The sequence below is a fragment of the Medicago sativa genome, chromosome 6, assembly GCF_051527215.1.
Source record: "Medicago sativa cultivar Bolivia chromosome 6, Bolivia_mono, whole genome shotgun sequence".
In the NCBI taxonomy this organism is placed as follows: domain Eukaryota; kingdom Viridiplantae; phylum Streptophyta; class Magnoliopsida; order Fabales; family Fabaceae; genus Medicago; species Medicago sativa.
This window is the reverse complement of record NC_140754.1, coordinates 72956351-72974815: the sequence shown is the minus strand read 5'-3', so window position 1 is coordinate 72974815 and position 18465 is coordinate 72956351. Positions and strand designations below refer to the sequence as shown.

The 18465-nt window shown below is 33.6% G+C and overlaps 3 long non-coding RNA genes across 6 annotated transcripts; all 3 read left to right on the top strand.

The window, feature by feature from the left end:
* Positions 1-1486: 1486 nt before the first annotated feature.
* Positions 1487-4190, top strand: LOC146916734 (uncharacterized). The gene is made up of 5 exons (XR_015015249.1): positions 1487-1807; positions 1910-1983; positions 2288-2371; positions 2477-2662; positions 3982-4190. It is a non-coding gene; the product is annotated as an uncharacterized LOC146916734 (long non-coding RNA).
* Positions 4191-5638: 1448 nt separating this feature from the next.
* On the top strand, positions 5639-10472 carry LOC146916733 (uncharacterized). Its single transcript, XR_015015248.1, has 5 exons — positions 5639-8089; positions 8192-8265; positions 8570-8653; positions 8759-8944; positions 10264-10472. It is a non-coding gene; the product is annotated as an uncharacterized LOC146916733 (long non-coding RNA).
* A 924-nt stretch (positions 10473-11396) lies between these two features.
* LOC146916732 (uncharacterized) lies at positions 11397-16745 on the top strand. 4 transcript variants are annotated; one of them, XR_015015251.1, is made up of 5 exons: positions 11397-14371; positions 14474-14559; positions 14852-14935; positions 15049-15226; positions 16546-16745. It is a non-coding gene; the product is annotated as an uncharacterized LOC146916732 (long non-coding RNA). The 4 variants fall into 4 exon arrangements; XR_015015250.1 differs by lacking the exon at positions 16546-16745 and having other exon boundaries at positions 12299-14371; positions 14474-14547; positions 15049-15185; XR_015015253.1 differs by lacking the exon at positions 16546-16745 and having other exon boundaries at positions 14233-14371; positions 14474-14547; positions 14820-14935; positions 15041-15179.
* Positions 16746-18465: the final 1720 nt, after the last annotated feature.

The window sequence follows — 18465 nt, the reverse complement described above, 5'->3', positions numbered from 1 at the left end:
AATCCACTGATATTGCTTTTGATGATTACTCTGTAGTTTATGGTGTGGATTGTATACCTAGAAATAGTTGATAGCACCTAGAAATTTTGTTACCTTAGGTAACAAGATTTTATACCTGTGGTATATTATATTACAACATCCATCTACAATTATCACATCATTTATAGTCTCAACTTATACCTTTGCATCTTGTAAGAATCGGATGATTAGTTTGTCACATTTCTAAAACACCTCTCTGAGAAGTGTCCATATTGAAAATGAGATAAAGTTTCTTTCTTTCACAGTCCATATTCTCATGAGAAGACGAAGCAGAAGCAACTTCTGTTGGTTGAGAACATGTAGACCGGCCATCCTGGTATACACTACATTTCTTATAGGTTGTTTTAGATATTTCTTTTAATTACAGCATAAATTTATCAAGGAGTTATACTGCAGTGGTGAATTCCCACAATTTGTTTACAAATGCATCAATAAATGGGCGAACCTTAATGTCCAAGGTGTGCATTAGAAATGGGAAGTTGGTACTTGCATGGACTAGAAGATCACTGTCAATTAATTCAATCAAGTGTTTCATTTTGAAAATTATAGCCTCATGCTCATTGAAAGTTTCTTATGATCTCTCTCAATAATCTCAATATTGTGTAATTTAGCCAGGAAAATAAAGTAACAGCTACTTGGTTATTACTATTTTGTTTCAAAAAATCATTTATACTAACACTAATTAAGCATTTTAGTACTAAAATCACACATTTGGTGTATAATAGAGGTAAAGGTTAAGAACACGTAGCACAATCAAGAAAAAGTTGGTAGATCAAACATTCTTCTATAGTCCTAAAATCACACTTTACATGTATATCTTTCGTTATTTCACAAAGATGGTTAGAGATCTCTTAATCTAATTTGAGTTTTCATGCTCAACGGACAAACCTGAAATACAAGATATTTAATAGGCTTAAGGAACAAATTTTGATCAATCATTATCATACTGATTAAGAAAAAAGACCAAATAAAACCAGTTAATATTATTTTCTTGAATTCCGATGAAGCGCATAAAATGAAATGGTGCACAGTTTTGAATCAAAATGAAGACATGGCCATACGAGAACAACTAATGCAATTCCAAATCAATGTTTCTTGAACCTCATACTCAAGTGTGCATGTGTCTATAACACTAAACATACTCAAGATTGTTTTTCTTGTATAGCAATTAAAAACAAGAAAATAAATATGACCAAAGAGAAAAATAAGAATACTAAACAGGGAAGAGGTGAAGGTAAGATGACATATCTGATAAGTGGTGCAACAATAGTACAATGTGGACTGAAGGTTTCTGTGAGTTCGTGTAATATCCCGCTTAACAACACTGTCATTTGTCATTTATCTGTGTCAGCTATTTTTCAAATTATCTATGAGATTTTAAGCAAGGGCAAAATGGGTATTTGCCAACCAAGAGATTGTTTATTAGGAAAATTCTAAAATTTTCCACACAATTCCATCCATTTCTCTCTCTAAAACATTTCCATAATTTCTTCCCCTTCTCTCTCTAAAACCCATCGGCCATCATCTTCTTCAACCCTCTCTATCAGAAATTTTTCATTTCTTTATGAAATCATCAAAATTAAGCAACAAATAGGTTTCTTGTGGTGCTATTACAAGTGTTTAGCAAGAAAAATTCATCCTTCCCTCTCCTTGAAGCAAAAACAGCCCCTTCTCCCATTACCATTCATAATCTTCATTTTGGCCCCAATCTCATGGAAATCATCAAATAAGCTAGCTTTTGGAGTACCCATGATGGAATGAACATTAAGTAAGTGTCAAGCTCTTTCTTCTCTTCCTTTTCCATGAAAATCAATCTATCCACCTCACCTCTAATGCTACTTTTGTTAAAATTGTTTAATTCAATGTCTAGGAATGCAATATATGTTGTGGTGGTGGTGGTGGTGAGTTGTTTGATGCATAAGGAGCTTATGAATGACATTCATGGTGAGTTTACTAGTAAGTTGAATTTTTGGAGAAATGGATTGAAAGTAGAAGCATGGAACTTAAGAGAATTATTATGGAAAAGTGATTTAACAACCTTGATAAGTTGTTATTGATGTATTTTGAGTTGTGTTTGTTGCTATAAGTAGTTATAATTGAAATTCATGATTTTGAGACGAATATTCGCATGATCTTCATTGGCTCATATATGCTGTTGTGTAATCCATAATTGAGTAACTATTGGATTTTTGGATTCTACGCTTAATTCCCTTCAGTTTGGATATAAATTTTGTATGTTTCGGATTAGGAACGAACTCAGAAAGTGCGTTTGAAGTTGTGAATTTCTGCTGGAAAAACTGTTACGGGTTTGGAACAGGACTCCACTAAAATGGTAAGAACTCTTTCCCTGTAACTCCGAATCAAGTGGTTGTTGTTGCTATGGTTAGCTAACGAAATTTCGGACGTTTTGGCACCCGTTTCACTGATTTTGGTCCAGTATTGAAGTCTGTAGATAATTTTGAAGTTGAGGGCAGAAGTAGGATTTTGTGCTGAACTGAGATTCAAGTTGGTGATGAATTAAGCGGTTGCAGTTTTGGACTGCTATTCGGATGACTGAATAGAGGCAGTGGCGAAGATGCTCAATTGATGCTTATAATTGTTCCAGAGTTTGGAATAAGATAAGGTGAGTTCCTTTTAGTTAGAAACTTCCCTTTGGGTAGTTAAAATTATGACTTTAGATTAATAGAACATGATCGGTACATTAGAACATAATTTAGTGACATTATGATTAAGGTTCACACCCTTGCTAGTGAACTCTAAAATAGTTTTTATGTTGATAAATATGCTTATGGTAATGTAGGAATTAGAGGAAAATTATTATGATAAGTTTTACGTGAGTATGAATAAATATGCAATTTCGGCTAACATTCCGGAAAGTGAGAATTGTTGAATTTTATTACTTTATTTCGACCCTTAGCTAATATAAATTATACTTTTAAAGTGATATGATGATTTGGTTTGACTAAGACTCTAAATTCTCATTTTTATCGAATATGTAGCCGAAATTGTATTATGAATATCCTCTAATCATATACTACCATAGTGTATATTTATTTGTGTGAAAGAATGTTTAGAGTAAATTAGCCATTGAAACAAATCATTCATGAGTAGATTTCCAATCATTGGAAAGAAAAGAATTCTAAGTATGGAAGTTCAACTTAATTAGTCGAATTTAATTTATCAGGATATGGGGAAATCTTATAACCTTTTAGGAATGGCATATGACAACGATATGCCTAGAACCTGAATAGGTTAGTATCAGAGTTAATTTCAGAATAAAGACGAAATTACTACGTCTTTATTATTAGACTCAGGAAAATTATCATTATAAGAAAATCAGTTAAGATAAGTTATTCCTCTCTAGCTCCCCGTCAGTAGTGGAGTTGAGGATTAACTCAGTTATTAGAGAATCAGTTCAGTTTATAATATTAAATAATTTATAAGTCATGGCTTTCGCTATTCCCGCCAGTTGGATACGAAAGGTTCCCGCCAGTTGGAACGGGCACTATCCGTAAGGATGACCCCATGACAATAAGAGGAGTCCGGTATCCCCGTCAGTTGGGTTCCCGCCAGTTGGAAATTAATACCGGTCAGAGTGGAATAAATTCCGGGGTTACTCCACCTGGGTTTATTCCGTAAAATCAACTCAGATAATATTGTTTGTTCAACGCTAACATTTCTAACATAATATGACAGACATTATGATTATAATTATGATTATGAGTTGAGTATTAGTATCAGGATTATATCAGTCTTTTAGACAACGATCCTAGTTATCCCCCGATCGCTCAGTTATGCATGATAAAAATTGCACAAACCCAAAAATGGTTGAGTTTAGAGACAGATGGCGATCCTAGGTTCCCTGAGATTGCCTACAGCCTAGGATAGGTGGAACTCACTGAGACATCCCGTCTCACCCCAATCCCTTTTATTTTATTTCAGAGACACAGGTGGATCGCAAGCAGGGCAGTTCGTGATGAAGTAGAGAAAGAAGCTGGACAATTATGTTTACTTATCATTGCATGTATGTTGTACACGTCAGTGGTATTATTTTAAATGTATAGACAAGTAGTTCTATGATATACTCGGAAGAAATTTTATTATTGTAATTTTAATGTATCCAATGCCAAGTTTAACGAGCATACTAGATATCCTAGGTAATTTCTAGTATGGGTGTTACAATTTGGTATCAGAGCAGGTCGATTCAAATCGTGCCTTGGGTCATTAGAATTCAATAAAATGCAGTGGGACCATTGGGTTCTGGATGTTTATTCTAAATGTCATATCTACCTGAGCCTGATCAACTCAATCTAGTATATGACAGTTAGAACGAATGTCTGAGAGCTGAATAGGACCTAGGAGGAATGAAGCATAAGAAGAAGGAAAGTCAGGGTGTCAGGTTTATAGGGAATTTTGCTAAGGAAGTATTCGAAGCCTGATGGTGGCTGATAAACTGTGAAGCTGAAGATTCTTCAAGCACATAAGGGAAATGTTAAGATTAAGACGGAGTACTATGTATTGTTGAACGACACTTTTTATGTGGATACCTTTGAAGTAAGATATTCAGGGTGACTAAGGGATAATTGCAACTTTGACAGGAGCCGCAATATAAGAGGCATAAGTAAGGTATAGAAGAAATGAGTATTTCTAAAGGCGTAACTAGAACTGCGGGATCAGAAGATGAACTTGATATGAGAAAATTATCTGATGAACAATGGAATTCATAAACTCTCGGTGGGTGTAGAGTATGTAAGAAGTGAAAGACTTGAATGCCGAAACGAGCTGGATTTTGATGCTTGAACTATTAGGTGAACTAATTAAGGAATAAGTAAATTATTTTGGAGCAGACAAGGAAACCCCCGATGTGAGCAATGAATGGACGACGTAAGTTAGATAAACTATGTCGGATTAGTCAAACCTCCCGAATCTAAAGTGCTAGATTTATGAATTAGAAAGTGAAGATGCTATACCGCATAAGAGTCAAGAAAGATGAATAAATAGTAGTGGGAAGATCCTTACGGATTAGAGCACGAATTGGATGCATTTTTTAGCAAGGAATTGCAGAAAAGTTAAACTAATAAGGATTGTACGCTAAGGAAATTGAATAAGACCTCTTGCATTTATAATGATATTAAGTTGTTCTTCGAACTAAGAAATACAAGTATAACAGTAAGTGGAAAGAGATCCCGGTAATGGTCAAAGACAAATGTAAATTTTCGATCTAAACGGAAAATAAATATTTAATAATAATAAATTGCGGAAGTTCGGTGAACTAATGGACGAATGATGTCAAGCTCTTTCAACGGAATGTCGAGGACAAGAATGTATTAACGCATGAATACAATAGGTTGATGTGTTAAAGATTAAATCAAGATTTTTGAATTTGAAAATTATTTTAAGGTTCTGCTACAGGAAAAAATTGTCGCTAGTGTAAAAGAGTTAAGAATGAAGTAAAGTATTGAGGAATTAAACATTTTTATCTGATGATTTTTCTGATGCAAATGTCTTGAAAACCAAAAGAATGATTTTGTTAACTAAATCGAATTTTGGGAGTCGAAGTTATTACAGAGGAGATCGTAAGTGTATCTGTCAATACAGACAAGAACAAACTAAATGGAAATAAGCCTCGAATATTCAAGTATGTTTTAGTTCATAAATAATGTGAATGTGAGAATCATTCAAGGAACACTTTGCGAAAACAAGTATGTAGTGCATGTTTAAAGAAAAATTGCAGTATTTGAAAATGACTCGTCAGTGATTACAAGTCGGTGCTCGAAATAGCAAGAAGTGTAAAGTTAGCCCCATGTTCATAACATGTAGTAATGAGATGGAGAAATTTACAGTATGGTTGGAGCAGTACGCCTAAGCGAAGTGAACTAATATATCAGAGTAGCGCAACGAGATATTAATCAGCAAGAAGTAACATAATGTGCAAAAGTTTAAGACTTTGAATGAGATATTCATGGGAAATCTTAAGAGACGAATTAAACAATTTTCCAAACCGCATAATTCACAGATATGAAAATTTCAAGTAGTAAGAGTAGGATGAAGGTGTTCCTACCTTATTAAATATAAGAAATTGGAATCACCTATAGTATGTAACCCGGTTAATCGACGCCGTGATTTTGAAGAATGACTTAGAAGTATCAGATTAGTTAAAAGGAGTCATGTATGAGGCAAAGATATAAATGTTGTATCTTGAAGATTTTATTTTTATTTTGGTTTGAAATACTATCATGGAATATCAGGTATATTAACATGTATCTGAGGGAACAGATACTACTCAGAATATGAATGCAAATGCTTGAATGCAATTTTAGTCGTGAAGTTCAGAAATCTAAACTCCATATTTTTTTGAGATAAAGAAAAGATTGATATCACACAAGTTAGAAAAATTATGTGAGCTACGGTATGGGACTACGCATGTTCAGGTTATGAGTATGGAATTAAGAAAAAGATGATAAGACATTCCCTAGAGTAACAGCTATAACAATATTGTTCAAGAATGAAATGTATATTTTGAACATATAAGTTCAAGAGAAGATCTATGATGATACTTTTTACTCATCCTAATATGATCAAGGTGTATCGTGATTGATTTAAATTCTGATATAGAAGAAGCAAAGTTGAATGACTACAAATATATGTTATGTATTAAGCTATCAGTTGTACTACCTCGTGTATTGTGTACTCGCCAGTCAGTGCACCATTCTCATATAAGATTTATATATTTAATGTACTCGCCAGTTAGTACACTATGTATTTAAATCTGATTTATGGATTGTACTCGTCAGTTAGTACTTCCAACAGATGTTAGAGGTAGCACAATGTTGAGTTTATTCATATAAAACATAACAGACATCAGAAGTAACATTTACCTATTTATGTATTAATTAACGGAGGAAGTTGGAACAATTCTTACTTTTGATGAAATAAACTTGACGTCAGATATTGCTCAGAGTAGGGACGATCTTATACAGAGTATGATATGATTATCATTATAAGACCTCGTTATTTGGGGCATAGTTCAGAAATAAAATTTTATTGGGACCAGACATAGCATGAAAGATCACCCAAAGGTCATATCCGTCCAAGACAAGATAAAAGTTGACGAAGTCGATAGACGTGTTACTTTAGTAAACGTATGAGATTTTTCAAGAATTCAGTAAAGGTAAACAAGTAGGAGTAACCTAAGACAATTTATAAAGAGTATGTGGAACAAGGAATTTACTCGAAAGATATCAGATACATCGGTTAGCTTTACAATCCATTATGTTCGGAATGTGTATCATGTATTCCACAAATTGCAGATAAGAAGGTTATTATCGAATCTTTTCGACATATGAAATTGGAAAACATGTCCTGAAATCGGTTTAACATATTAATTCAAGTCAGTTGTATCTATGGCTAGGTAGTCGGAAGACTTTATGTAACAAGGGAACCGATAATTTAGTCGAATAAAGAGAATCAGTTGGTAACAGACGTATGTGGAAGTCTAAGATCGAAAGTATCGAGGAATTATTTGTACTTATTATCAGGTAAAATCTAAATTTCGAGGACGAAATTTTCTTAAGGGGGGTAGAGTGTAATATCCCGCTTAACAACACTGTCATTTGTCATTTATCTGTGTCAGCTATTTTTCAAATTATCTATGAGATTTTAAGCAAGGGCAAAATGGGTATTTGCCAACCAAGAGATTGTTTATTAGGAAAATTCTAAAATTTTCCACACAATTCCATCCATTTCTCTCTCTAAAACATTTCCATAATTTCTTCCCCTTCTCTCTCTAAAACCCATCGGCCATCATCTTCTTCAACCCTCTCTATCAGAAATTTTTCATTTCTTTATGAAATCATCAAAATTAAGCAACAAATAGGTTTCTTGTGGTGCTATTACAAGTGTTTAGCAAGAAAAATTCATCCTTCCCTCTCCTTGAAGCAAAAACAGCCCCTTCTCCCATTACCATTCATAATCTTCATTTTGGCCCCAATCTCATGGAAATCATCAAATAAGCTAGCTTTTGGAGTACCCATGATGGAATGAACATTAAGTAAGTGTCAAGCTCTTTCTTCTCTTCCTTTTCCATGAAAATCAATCTATCCACCTCACCTCTAATGCTACTTTTGTTAAAATTGTTTAATTCAATGTCTAGGAATGCAATATATGTTGTGGTGGTGGTGGTGGTGAGTTGTTTGATGCATAAGGAGCTTATGAATGACATTCATGGTGAGTTTACTAGTAAGTTGAATTTTTGGAGAAATGGATTGAAAGTAGAAGCATGGAACTTAAGAGAATTATTATGGAAAAGTGATTTAACAACCTTGATAAGTTGTTATTGATGTATTTTGAGTTGTGTTTGTTGCTATAAGTAGTTATAATTGAAATTCATGATTTTGAGACGAATATTCGCATGATCTTCATTGGCTCATATATGCTGTTGTGTAATCCATAATTGAGTAACTATTGGATTTTTGGATTCTACGCTTAATTCCCTTCAGTTTGGATATAAATTTTGTATGTTTCGGATTAGGAACGAACTCAGAAAGTGCGTTTGAAGTTGTGAATTTCTGCTGGAAAAACTGTTACGGGTTTGGAACAGGACTCCACTAAAATGGTAAGAACTCTTTCCCTGTAACTCCGAATCAAGTGGTTGTTGTTGCTATGGTTAGCTAACGAAATTTCGGACGTTTTGGCACCCGTTTCACTGATTTTGGTCCAGTATTGAAGTCTGTAGATAATTTTGAAGTTGAGGGCAGAAGTAGGATTTTGTGCTGAACTGAGATTCAAGTTGGTGATGAATTAAGCGGTTGCAGTTTTGGACTGCTATTCGGATGACTGAATAGAGGCAGTGGCGAAGATGCTCAATTGATGCTTATAATTGTTCCAGAGTTTGGAATAAGATAAGGTGAGTTCCTTTTAGTTAGAAACTTCCCTTTGGGTAGTTAAAATTATGACTTTAGATTAATAGAACATGATCGGTACATTAGAACATAATTTAGTGACATTATGATTAAGGTTCACACCCTTGCTAGTGAACTCTAAAATAGTTTTTATGTTGATAAATATGCTTATGGTAATGTAGGAATTAGAGGAAAATTATTATGATAAGTTTTACGTGAGTATGAATAAATATGCAATTTCGGCTAACATTCCGGAAAGTGAGAATTGTTGAATTTTATTACTTTATTTCGACCCTTAGCTAATATAAATTATACTTTTAAAGTGATATGATGATTTGGTTTGACTAAGACTCTAAATTCTCATTTTTATCGAATATGTAGCCGAAATTGTATTATGAATATCCTCTAATCATATACTACCATAGTGTATATTTATTTGTGTGAAAGAATGTTTAGAGTAAATTAGCCATTGAAACAAATCATTCATGAGTAGATTTCCAATCATTGGAAAGAAAAGAATTCTAAGTATGGAAGTTCAACTTAATTAGTCGAATTTAATTTATCAGGATATGGGGAAATCTTATAACCTTTTAGGAATGGCATATGACAACGATATGCCTAGAACCTGAATAGGTTAGTATCAGAGTTAATTTCAGAATAAAGACGAAATTACTACGTCTTTATTATTAGACTCAGGAAAATTATCATTATAAGAAAATCAGTTAAGATAAGTTATTCCTCTCTAGCTCCCCGTCAGTAGTGGAGTTGAGGATTAACTCAGTTATTAGAGAATCAGTTCAGTTTATAATATTAAATAATTTATAAGTCATGGCTTTCGCTATTCCCGCCAGTTGGATACGAAAGGTTCCCGCCAGTTGGAACGGGCACTATCCGTAAGGATGACCCCATGACAATAAGAGGAGTCCGGTATCCCCGTCAGTTGGGTTCCCGCCAGTTGGAAATTAATACCGGTCAGAGTGGAATAAATTCCGGGGTTACTCCACCTGGGTTTATTCCGTAAAATCAACTCAGATAATATTGTTTGTTCAACGCTAACATTTCTAACATAATATGACAGACATTATGATTATAATTATGATTATGAGTTGAGTATTAGTATCAGGATTATATCAGTCTTTTAGACAACGATCCTAGTTATCCCCCGATCGCTCAGTTATGCATGATAAAAATTGCACAAACCCAAAAATGGTTGAGTTTAGAGACAGATGGCGATCCTAGGTTCCCTGAGATTGCCTACAGCCTAGGATAGGTGGAACTCACTGAGACATCCCGTCTCACCCCAATCCCTTTTATTTTATTTCAGAGACACAGGTGGATCGCAAGCAGGGCAGTTCGTGATGAAGTAGAGAAAGAAGCTGGACAATTATGTTTACTTATCATTGCATGTATGTTGTACACGTCAGTGGTATTATTTTAAATGTATAGACAAGTAGTTCTATGATATACTCGGAAGAAATTTTATTATTGTAATTTTAATGTATCCAATGCCAAGTTTAACGAGCATACTAGATATCCTAGGTAATTTCTAGTATGGGTGTTACAATTTGGTATCAGAGCAGGTCGATTCAAATCGTGCCTTGGGTCATTAGAATTCAATAAAATGCAGTGGGACCATTGGGTTCTGGATGTTTATTCTAAATGTCATATCTACCTGAGCCTGATCAACTCAATCTAGTATATGACAGTTAGAACGAATGTCTGAGAGCTGAATAGGACCTAGGAGGAATGAAGCATAAGAAGAAGGAAAGTCAGGGTGTCAGGTTTATAGGGAATTTTGCTAAGGAAGTATTCGAAGCCTGATGGTGGCTGATAAACTGTGAAGCTGAAGATTCTTCAAGCACATAAGGGAAATGTTAAGATTAAGACGGAGTACTATGTATTGTTGAACGACACTTTTTATGTGGATACCTTTGAAGTAAGATATTCAGGGTGACTAAGGGATAATTGCAACTTTGACAGGAGCCGCAATATAAGAGGCATAAGTAAGGTATAGAAGAAATGAGTATTTCTAAAGGCGTAACTAGAACTGCGGGATCAGAAGATGAACTTGATATGAGAAAATTATCTGATGAACAATGGAATTCATAAACTCTCGGTGGGTGTAGAGTATGTAAGAAGTGAAAGACTTGAATGCCGAAACGAGCTGGATTTTGATGCTTGAACTATTAGGTGAACTAATTAAGGAATAAGTAAATTATTTTGGAGCAGACAAGGAAACCCCCGATGTGAGCAATGAATGGACGACGTAAGTTAGATAAACTATGTCGGATTAGTCAAACCTCCCGAATCTAAAGTGCTAGATTTATGAATTAGAAAGTGAAGATGCTATACCGCATAAGAGTCAAGAAAGATGAATAAATAGTAGTGGGAAGATCCTTACGGATTAGAGCACGAATTGGATGCATTTTTTAGCAAGGAATTGCAGAAAAGTTAAACTAATAAGGATTGTACGCTAAGGAAATTGAATAAGACCTCTTGCATTTATAATGATATTAAGTTGTTCTTCGAACTAAGAAATACAAGTATAACAGTAAGTGGAAAGAGATCCCGGTAATGGTCAAAGACAAATGTAAATTTTCGATCTAAACGGAAAATAAATATTTAATAATAATAAATTGCGGAAGTTCGGTGAACTAATGGACGAATGATGTCAAGCTCTTTCAACGGAATGTCGAGGACAAGAATGTATTAACGCATGAATACAATAGGTTGATGTGTTAAAGATTAAATCAAGATTTTTGAATTTGAAAATTATTTTAAGGTTCTGCTACAGGAAAAAATTGTCGCTAGTGTAAAAGAGTTAAGAATGAAGTAAAGTATTGAGGAATTAAACATTTTTATCTGATGATTTTTCTGATGCAAATGTCTTGAAAACCAAAAGAATGATTTTGTTAACTAAATCGAATTTTGGGAGTCGAAGTTATTACAGAGGAGATCGTAAGTGTATCTGTCAATACAGACAAGAACAAACTAAATGGAAATAAGCCTCGAATATTCAAGTATGTTTTAGTTCATAAATAATGTGAATGTGAGAATCATTCAAGGAACACTTTGCGAAAACAAGTATGTAGTGCATGTTTAAAGAAAAATTGCAGTATTTGAAAATGACTCGTCAGTGATTACAAGTCGGTGCTCGAAATAGCAAGAAGTGTAAAGTTAGCCCCATGTTCATAACATGTAGTAATGAGATGGAGAAATTTACAGTATGGTTGGAGCAGTACGCCTAAGCGAAGTGAACTAATATATCAGAGTAGCGCAACGAGATATTAATCAGCAAGAAGTAACATAATGTGCAAAAGTTTAAGACTTTGAATGAGATATTCATGGGAAATCTTAAGAGACGAATTAAACAATTTTCCAAACCGCATAATTCACAGATATGAAAATTTCAAGTAGTAAGAGTAGGATGAAGGTGTTCCTACCTTATTAAATATAAGAAATTGGAATCACCTATAGTATGTAACCCGGTTAATCGACGCCGTGATTTTGAAGAATGACTTAGAAGTATCAGATTAGTTAAAAGGAGTCATGTATGAGGCAAAGATATAAATGTTGTATCTTGAAGATTTTATTTTTATTTTGGTTTGAAATACTATCATGGAATATCAGGTATATTAACATGTATCTGAGGGAACAGATACTACTCAGAATATGAATGCAAATGCTTGAATGCAATTTTAGTCGTGAAGTTCAGAAATCTAAACTCCATATTTTTTTGAGATAAAGAAAAGATTGATATCACACAAGTTAGAAAAATTATGTGAGCTACGGTATGGGACTACGCATGTTCAGGTTATGAGTATGGAATTAAGAAAAAGATGATAAGACATTCCCTAGAGTAACAGCTATAACAATATTGTTCAAGAATGAAATGTATATTTTGAACATATAAGTTCAAGAGAAGATCTATGATGATACTTTTTACTCATCCTAATATGATCAAGGTGTATCGTGATTGATTTAAATTCTGATATAGAAGAAGCAAAGTTGAATGACTACAAATATATGTTATGTATTAAGCTATCAGTTGTACTACCTCGTGTATTGTGTACTCGCCAGTCAGTGCACCATTCTCATATAAGATTTATATATTTAATGTACTCGCCAGTTAGTACACTATGTATTTAAATCTGATTTATGGATTGTACTCGTCAGTTAGTACTTCCAACAGATGTTAGAGGTAGCACAATGTTGAGTTTATTCATATAAAACATAACAGACATCAGAAGTAACATTTACCTATTTATGTATTAATTAACGGAGGAAGTTGGAACAATTCTTACTTTTGATGAAATAAACTTGACGTCAGATATTGCTCAGAGTAGGGACGATCTTATACAGAGTATGATATGATTATCATTATAAGACCTCGTTATTTGGGGCATAGTTCAGAAATAAAATTTTATTGGGACCAGACATAGCATGAAAGATCACCCAAAGGTCATATCCGTCCAAGACAAGATAAAAGTTGACGAAGTCGATAGACGTGTTACTTTAGTAAACGTATGAGATTTTTCAAGAATTCAGTAAAGGTAAACAAGTAGGAGTAACCTAAGACAATTTATAAAGAGTATGTGGAACAAGGAATTTACTCGAAAGATATCAGATACATCGGTTAGCTTTACAATCCATTATGTTCGGAATGTGTATCATGTATTCCACAAATTGCAGATAAGAAGGTTATTATCGAATCTTTTCGACATATGAAATTGGAAAACATGTCCTGAAATCGGTTTAACATATTAATTCAAGTCAGTTGTATCTATGGCTAGGTAGTCGGAAGACTTTATGTAACAAGGGAACCGATAATTTAGTCGAATAAAGAGAATCAGTTGGTAACAGACGTATGTGGAAGTCTAAGATCGAAAGTATCGAGGAATTATTTGTACTTATTATCAGGTAAAATCTAAATTTCGAGGACGAAATTTTCTTAAGGGGGGTAGAGTGTAATATCCCGCTTAACAACACTGTCATTTGTCATTTATCTGTGTCAGCTATTTTTCAAATTATCTATGAGATTTTAAGCAAGGGCAAAATGGGTATTTGCCAACCAAGAGATTGTTTATTAGGAAAATTCTAAAATTTTCCACACAATTCCATCCATTTCTCTCTCTAAAACATTTCCATAATTTCTTCCCCTTCTCTCTCTAAAACCCATCGGCCATCATCTTCTTCAACCCTCTCTATCAGAAATTTTTCATTTCTTTATGAAATCATCAAAATTAAGCAACAAATAGGTTTCTTGTGGTGCTATTACAAGTGTTTAGCAAGAAAAATTCATCCTTCCCTCTCCTTGAAGCAAAAACAGCCCCTTCTCCCATTACCATTCATAATCTTCATTTTGGCCCCAATCTCATGGAAATCATCAAATAAGCTAGCTTTTGGAGTACCCATGATGGAATGAACATTAAGTAAGTGTCAAGCTCTTTCTTCTCTTCCTTTTCCATGAAAATCAATCTATCCACCTCACCTCTAATGCTACTTTTGTTAAAATTGTTTAATTCAATGTCTAGGAATGCAATATATGTTGTGGTGGTGGTGGTGGTGAGTTGTTTGATGCATAAGGAGCTTATGAATGACATTCATGGTGAGTTTACTAGTAAGTTGAATTTTTGGAGAAATGGATTGAAAGTAGAAGCATGGAACTTAAGAGAATTATTATGGAAAAGTGATTTAACAACCTTGATAAGTTGTTATTGATGTATTTTGAGTTGTGTTTGTTGCTATAAGTAGTTATAATTGAAATTCATGATTTTGAGACGAATATTCGCATGATCTTCATTGGCTCATATATGCTGTTGTGTAATCCATAATTGAGTAACTATTGGATTTTTGGATTCTACGCTTAATTCCCTTCAGTTTGGATATAAATTTTGTATGTTTCGGATTAGGAACGAACTCAGAAAGTGCGTTTGAAGTTGTGAATTTCTGCTGGAAAAACTGTTACGGGTTTGGAACAGGACTCCACTAAAATGGTAAGAACTCTTTCCCTGTAACTCCGAATCAAGTGGTTGTTGTTGCTATGGTTAGCTAACGAAATTTCGGACGTTTTGGCACCCGTTTCACTGATTTTGGTCCAGTATTGAAGTCTGTAGATAATTTTGAAGTTGAGGGCAGAAGTAGGATTTTGTGCTGAACTGAGATTCAAGTTGGTGATGAATTAAGCGGTTGCAGTTTTGGACTGCTATTCGGATGACTGAATAGAGGCAGTGGCGAAGATGCTCAATTGATGCTTATAATTGTTCCAGAGTTTGGAATAAGATAAGGTGAGTTCCTTTTAGTTAGAAACTTCCCTTTGGGTAGTTAAAATTATGACTTTAGATTAATAGAACATGATCGGTACATTAGAACATAATTTAGTGACATTATGATTAAGGTTCACACCCTTGCTAGTGAACTCTAAAATAGTTTTTATGTTGATAAATATGCTTATGGTAATGTAGGAATTAGAGGAAAATTATTATGATAAGTTTTACGTGAGTATGAATAAATATGCAATTTCGGCTAACATTCCGGAAAGTGAGAATTGTTGAATTTTATTACTTTATTTCGACCCTTAGCTAATATAAATTATACTTTTAAAGTGATATGATGATTTGGTTTGACTAAGACTCTAAATTCTCATTTTTATCGAATATGTAGCCGAAATTGTATTATGAATATCCTCTAATCATATACTACCATAGTGTATATTTATTTCTGTGAAAGAATGTTTAGAGTAAATTAGCCATTGAAACAAATCATTCATGAGTAGATTTCCAATCATTGGAAAGAAAAGAATTCTAAGTATGGAAGTTCAACTTAATTAGTCGAATTTAATTTATCAGGATATGGGGAAATCTTATAACCTTTTAGGAATGGCATATGACAACGATATGCCTAGAACCTGAATAGGTTAGTATCAGAGTTAATTTCAGAATAAAGACGAAATTACTACGTCTTTATTATTAGACTCAGGAAAATTATCATTATAAGAAAATCAGTTAAGATAAGTTATTCCTCTCTAGCTCCCCGTCAGTAGTGGAGTTGAGGATTAACTCAGTTATTAGAGAATCAGTTCAGTTTATAATATTAAATAATTTATAAGTCATGGCTTTCGCTATTCCCGCCAGTTGGATACGAAAGGTTCCCGCCAGTTGGAACGGGCACTATCCGTAAGGATGACCCCATGACAATAAGAGGAGTCCGGTATCCCCGTCAGTTGGGTTCCCGCCAGTTGGAAATTAATACCGGTCAGAGTGGAATAAATTCCGGGGTTACTCCACCTGGGTTTATTCCGTAAAATCAACTCAGATAATATTGTTTGTTCAACGCTAACATTTCTAACATAATATGACAGACATTATGATTATAATTATGATTATGAGTTGAGTATTAGTATCAGGATTATATCAGTCTTTTAGACAACGATCCTAGTTATCCCCCGATCGCTCAGTTATGCATGATAAAAATTGCACAAACCCAAAAATGGTTGAGTTTAGAGACAGATGGCGATCCTAGGTTCCCTGAGATTGCCTACAGCCTAGGATAGGTGGAACTCACTGAGACATCCCGTCTCACCCCAATCCCTTTTATTTTATTTCAGAGACACAGGTGGATCGCAAGCAGGGCAGTTCGTGATGAAGTAGAGAAAGAAGCTGGACAATTATGTTTACTTATCATTGCATGTATGTTGTACACGTCAGTGGTATTATTTTAAATGTATAGACAAGTAGTTCTATGATATACTCGGAAGAAATTTTATTATTGTAATTTTAATGTATCCAATGCCAAGTTTAACGAGCATACTAGATATCCTAGGTAATTTCTAGTATGGGTGTTACAGTTCGAGACTAGAAGAAAAGCATCAACTGTTAAGAAAGAAAAATGAAAATTGAGAGTACAAACTAATTATTATATATATAATAATCAAGTTAACTCGTGAATCAAATAAGTCGAACTATATATGTACTACAGTTCAGTTAACAAACTTAATTTTAAATTTTGACTTATTTAATTAATTTTCATAATACATGCAAATAAAGAGAAAGTAAGTACAAGTACAACAAAAATAAGGACTTGAATTATTTCGGTGCATTAATTTTTGAGAGAACAGGTACATCAAAAGTTAAAAACATTAACTTTTAAAGTACCGGGTCCGCGCAAAGATTAAGGCACCAAAAGTCATTACTAATGAACCGTTTAATCACTTAAGTAATCAGCCTGAAGTGAATTATTTGGTCCAAACAATTACTTTTCCCACAGGTATATAAGGGTCTTTTATAGGTAAATCATCCTATTGTATTTAAGCACCACCGATGTGGGACTATTGAAACCAACTATTCTAGATGTTGTTCTTCCACTTCTCATGTGTCTAGTTGTTTTATACATCTTGGTGCTGAGAAATTTTATATGTTTCAATCTCTTCAATATGTTTCAAATAAATCTAATTCCTCAAACAAATCAAATTATTTCAGCGGCAATTCGGTTAAAATAGATTGTGATAGCAAAAGAGAAACTCAGACAAAAAAATTGAGAATAGAAAGTATAATGTTAAGGAAGAGGAGAATGATGAAGATGCTTTATCAGATGCAAATGAAACACTATCACATTTAACAGAATCATTTTAAATACATTATGTGTTTATCATTATTCATTAGCATATATTTAATCCTCAACCACAAAATCAAACAATGCGTAAGTTATATGGTTCAAGTCCTTACCTAGATGAAGTTATTTTCAGCATATTACATGCAAGTTGATGATTAGAACAAACTAGGAGACTCACATATATTCTTCAATGATATGTTTTCTATAATCAGAGTTGTATATCTTGTATGAAAGATGTTCAATATTGAATAGATACTAATATTGGTGCTTAGAATGTATTTACCTAAAACCAAGGAGAGAACCATTTACCTATTTGGAAACCGCAAAAACAAACAAAGCACAATTCATAATAACAATGTATATTCTATTCTTGTATTACTTGGACAGATTGATCAGCTCCTTCTCTATACTTGCTGATGATACGAAACAATGAAAAGTCAGCTGTCAACAGAGTTGTAATCTCATTGGAATTGCTATTCTTGAATAATGTTTTTGATATTTCTATCAAATTCTCTTGTTTATCACAACTAATTCGATGCATTTGTGTTTCTAAAGTTTCATATGTTTATCTTCTTTTTATCACGCATATTTGTATTTATTTATTCCTTTATTGTTTTACACATTTTCGATGTGGAACCTTGTTACCTGAAAACAAATTACAGGGGTACTGCTAATATTATATGTGGAAAACAAATTACCGAATTCCTTAAAAGTTACCTACTGCGTAGCCGAATTCGTACCACTTACCGGAAAGAATTAAGAATTGTGTGAGTATGATTTCATCAAAACAATTTGAAATTAAAAGGAACTATTGATCATTGCAAAAAATTTCCTAAGAATAATATTAAAAACATATATTGCACACATAGTAAGAGAGGTATTCCAACTATATTGACACTCTAATTTTACCATTTAT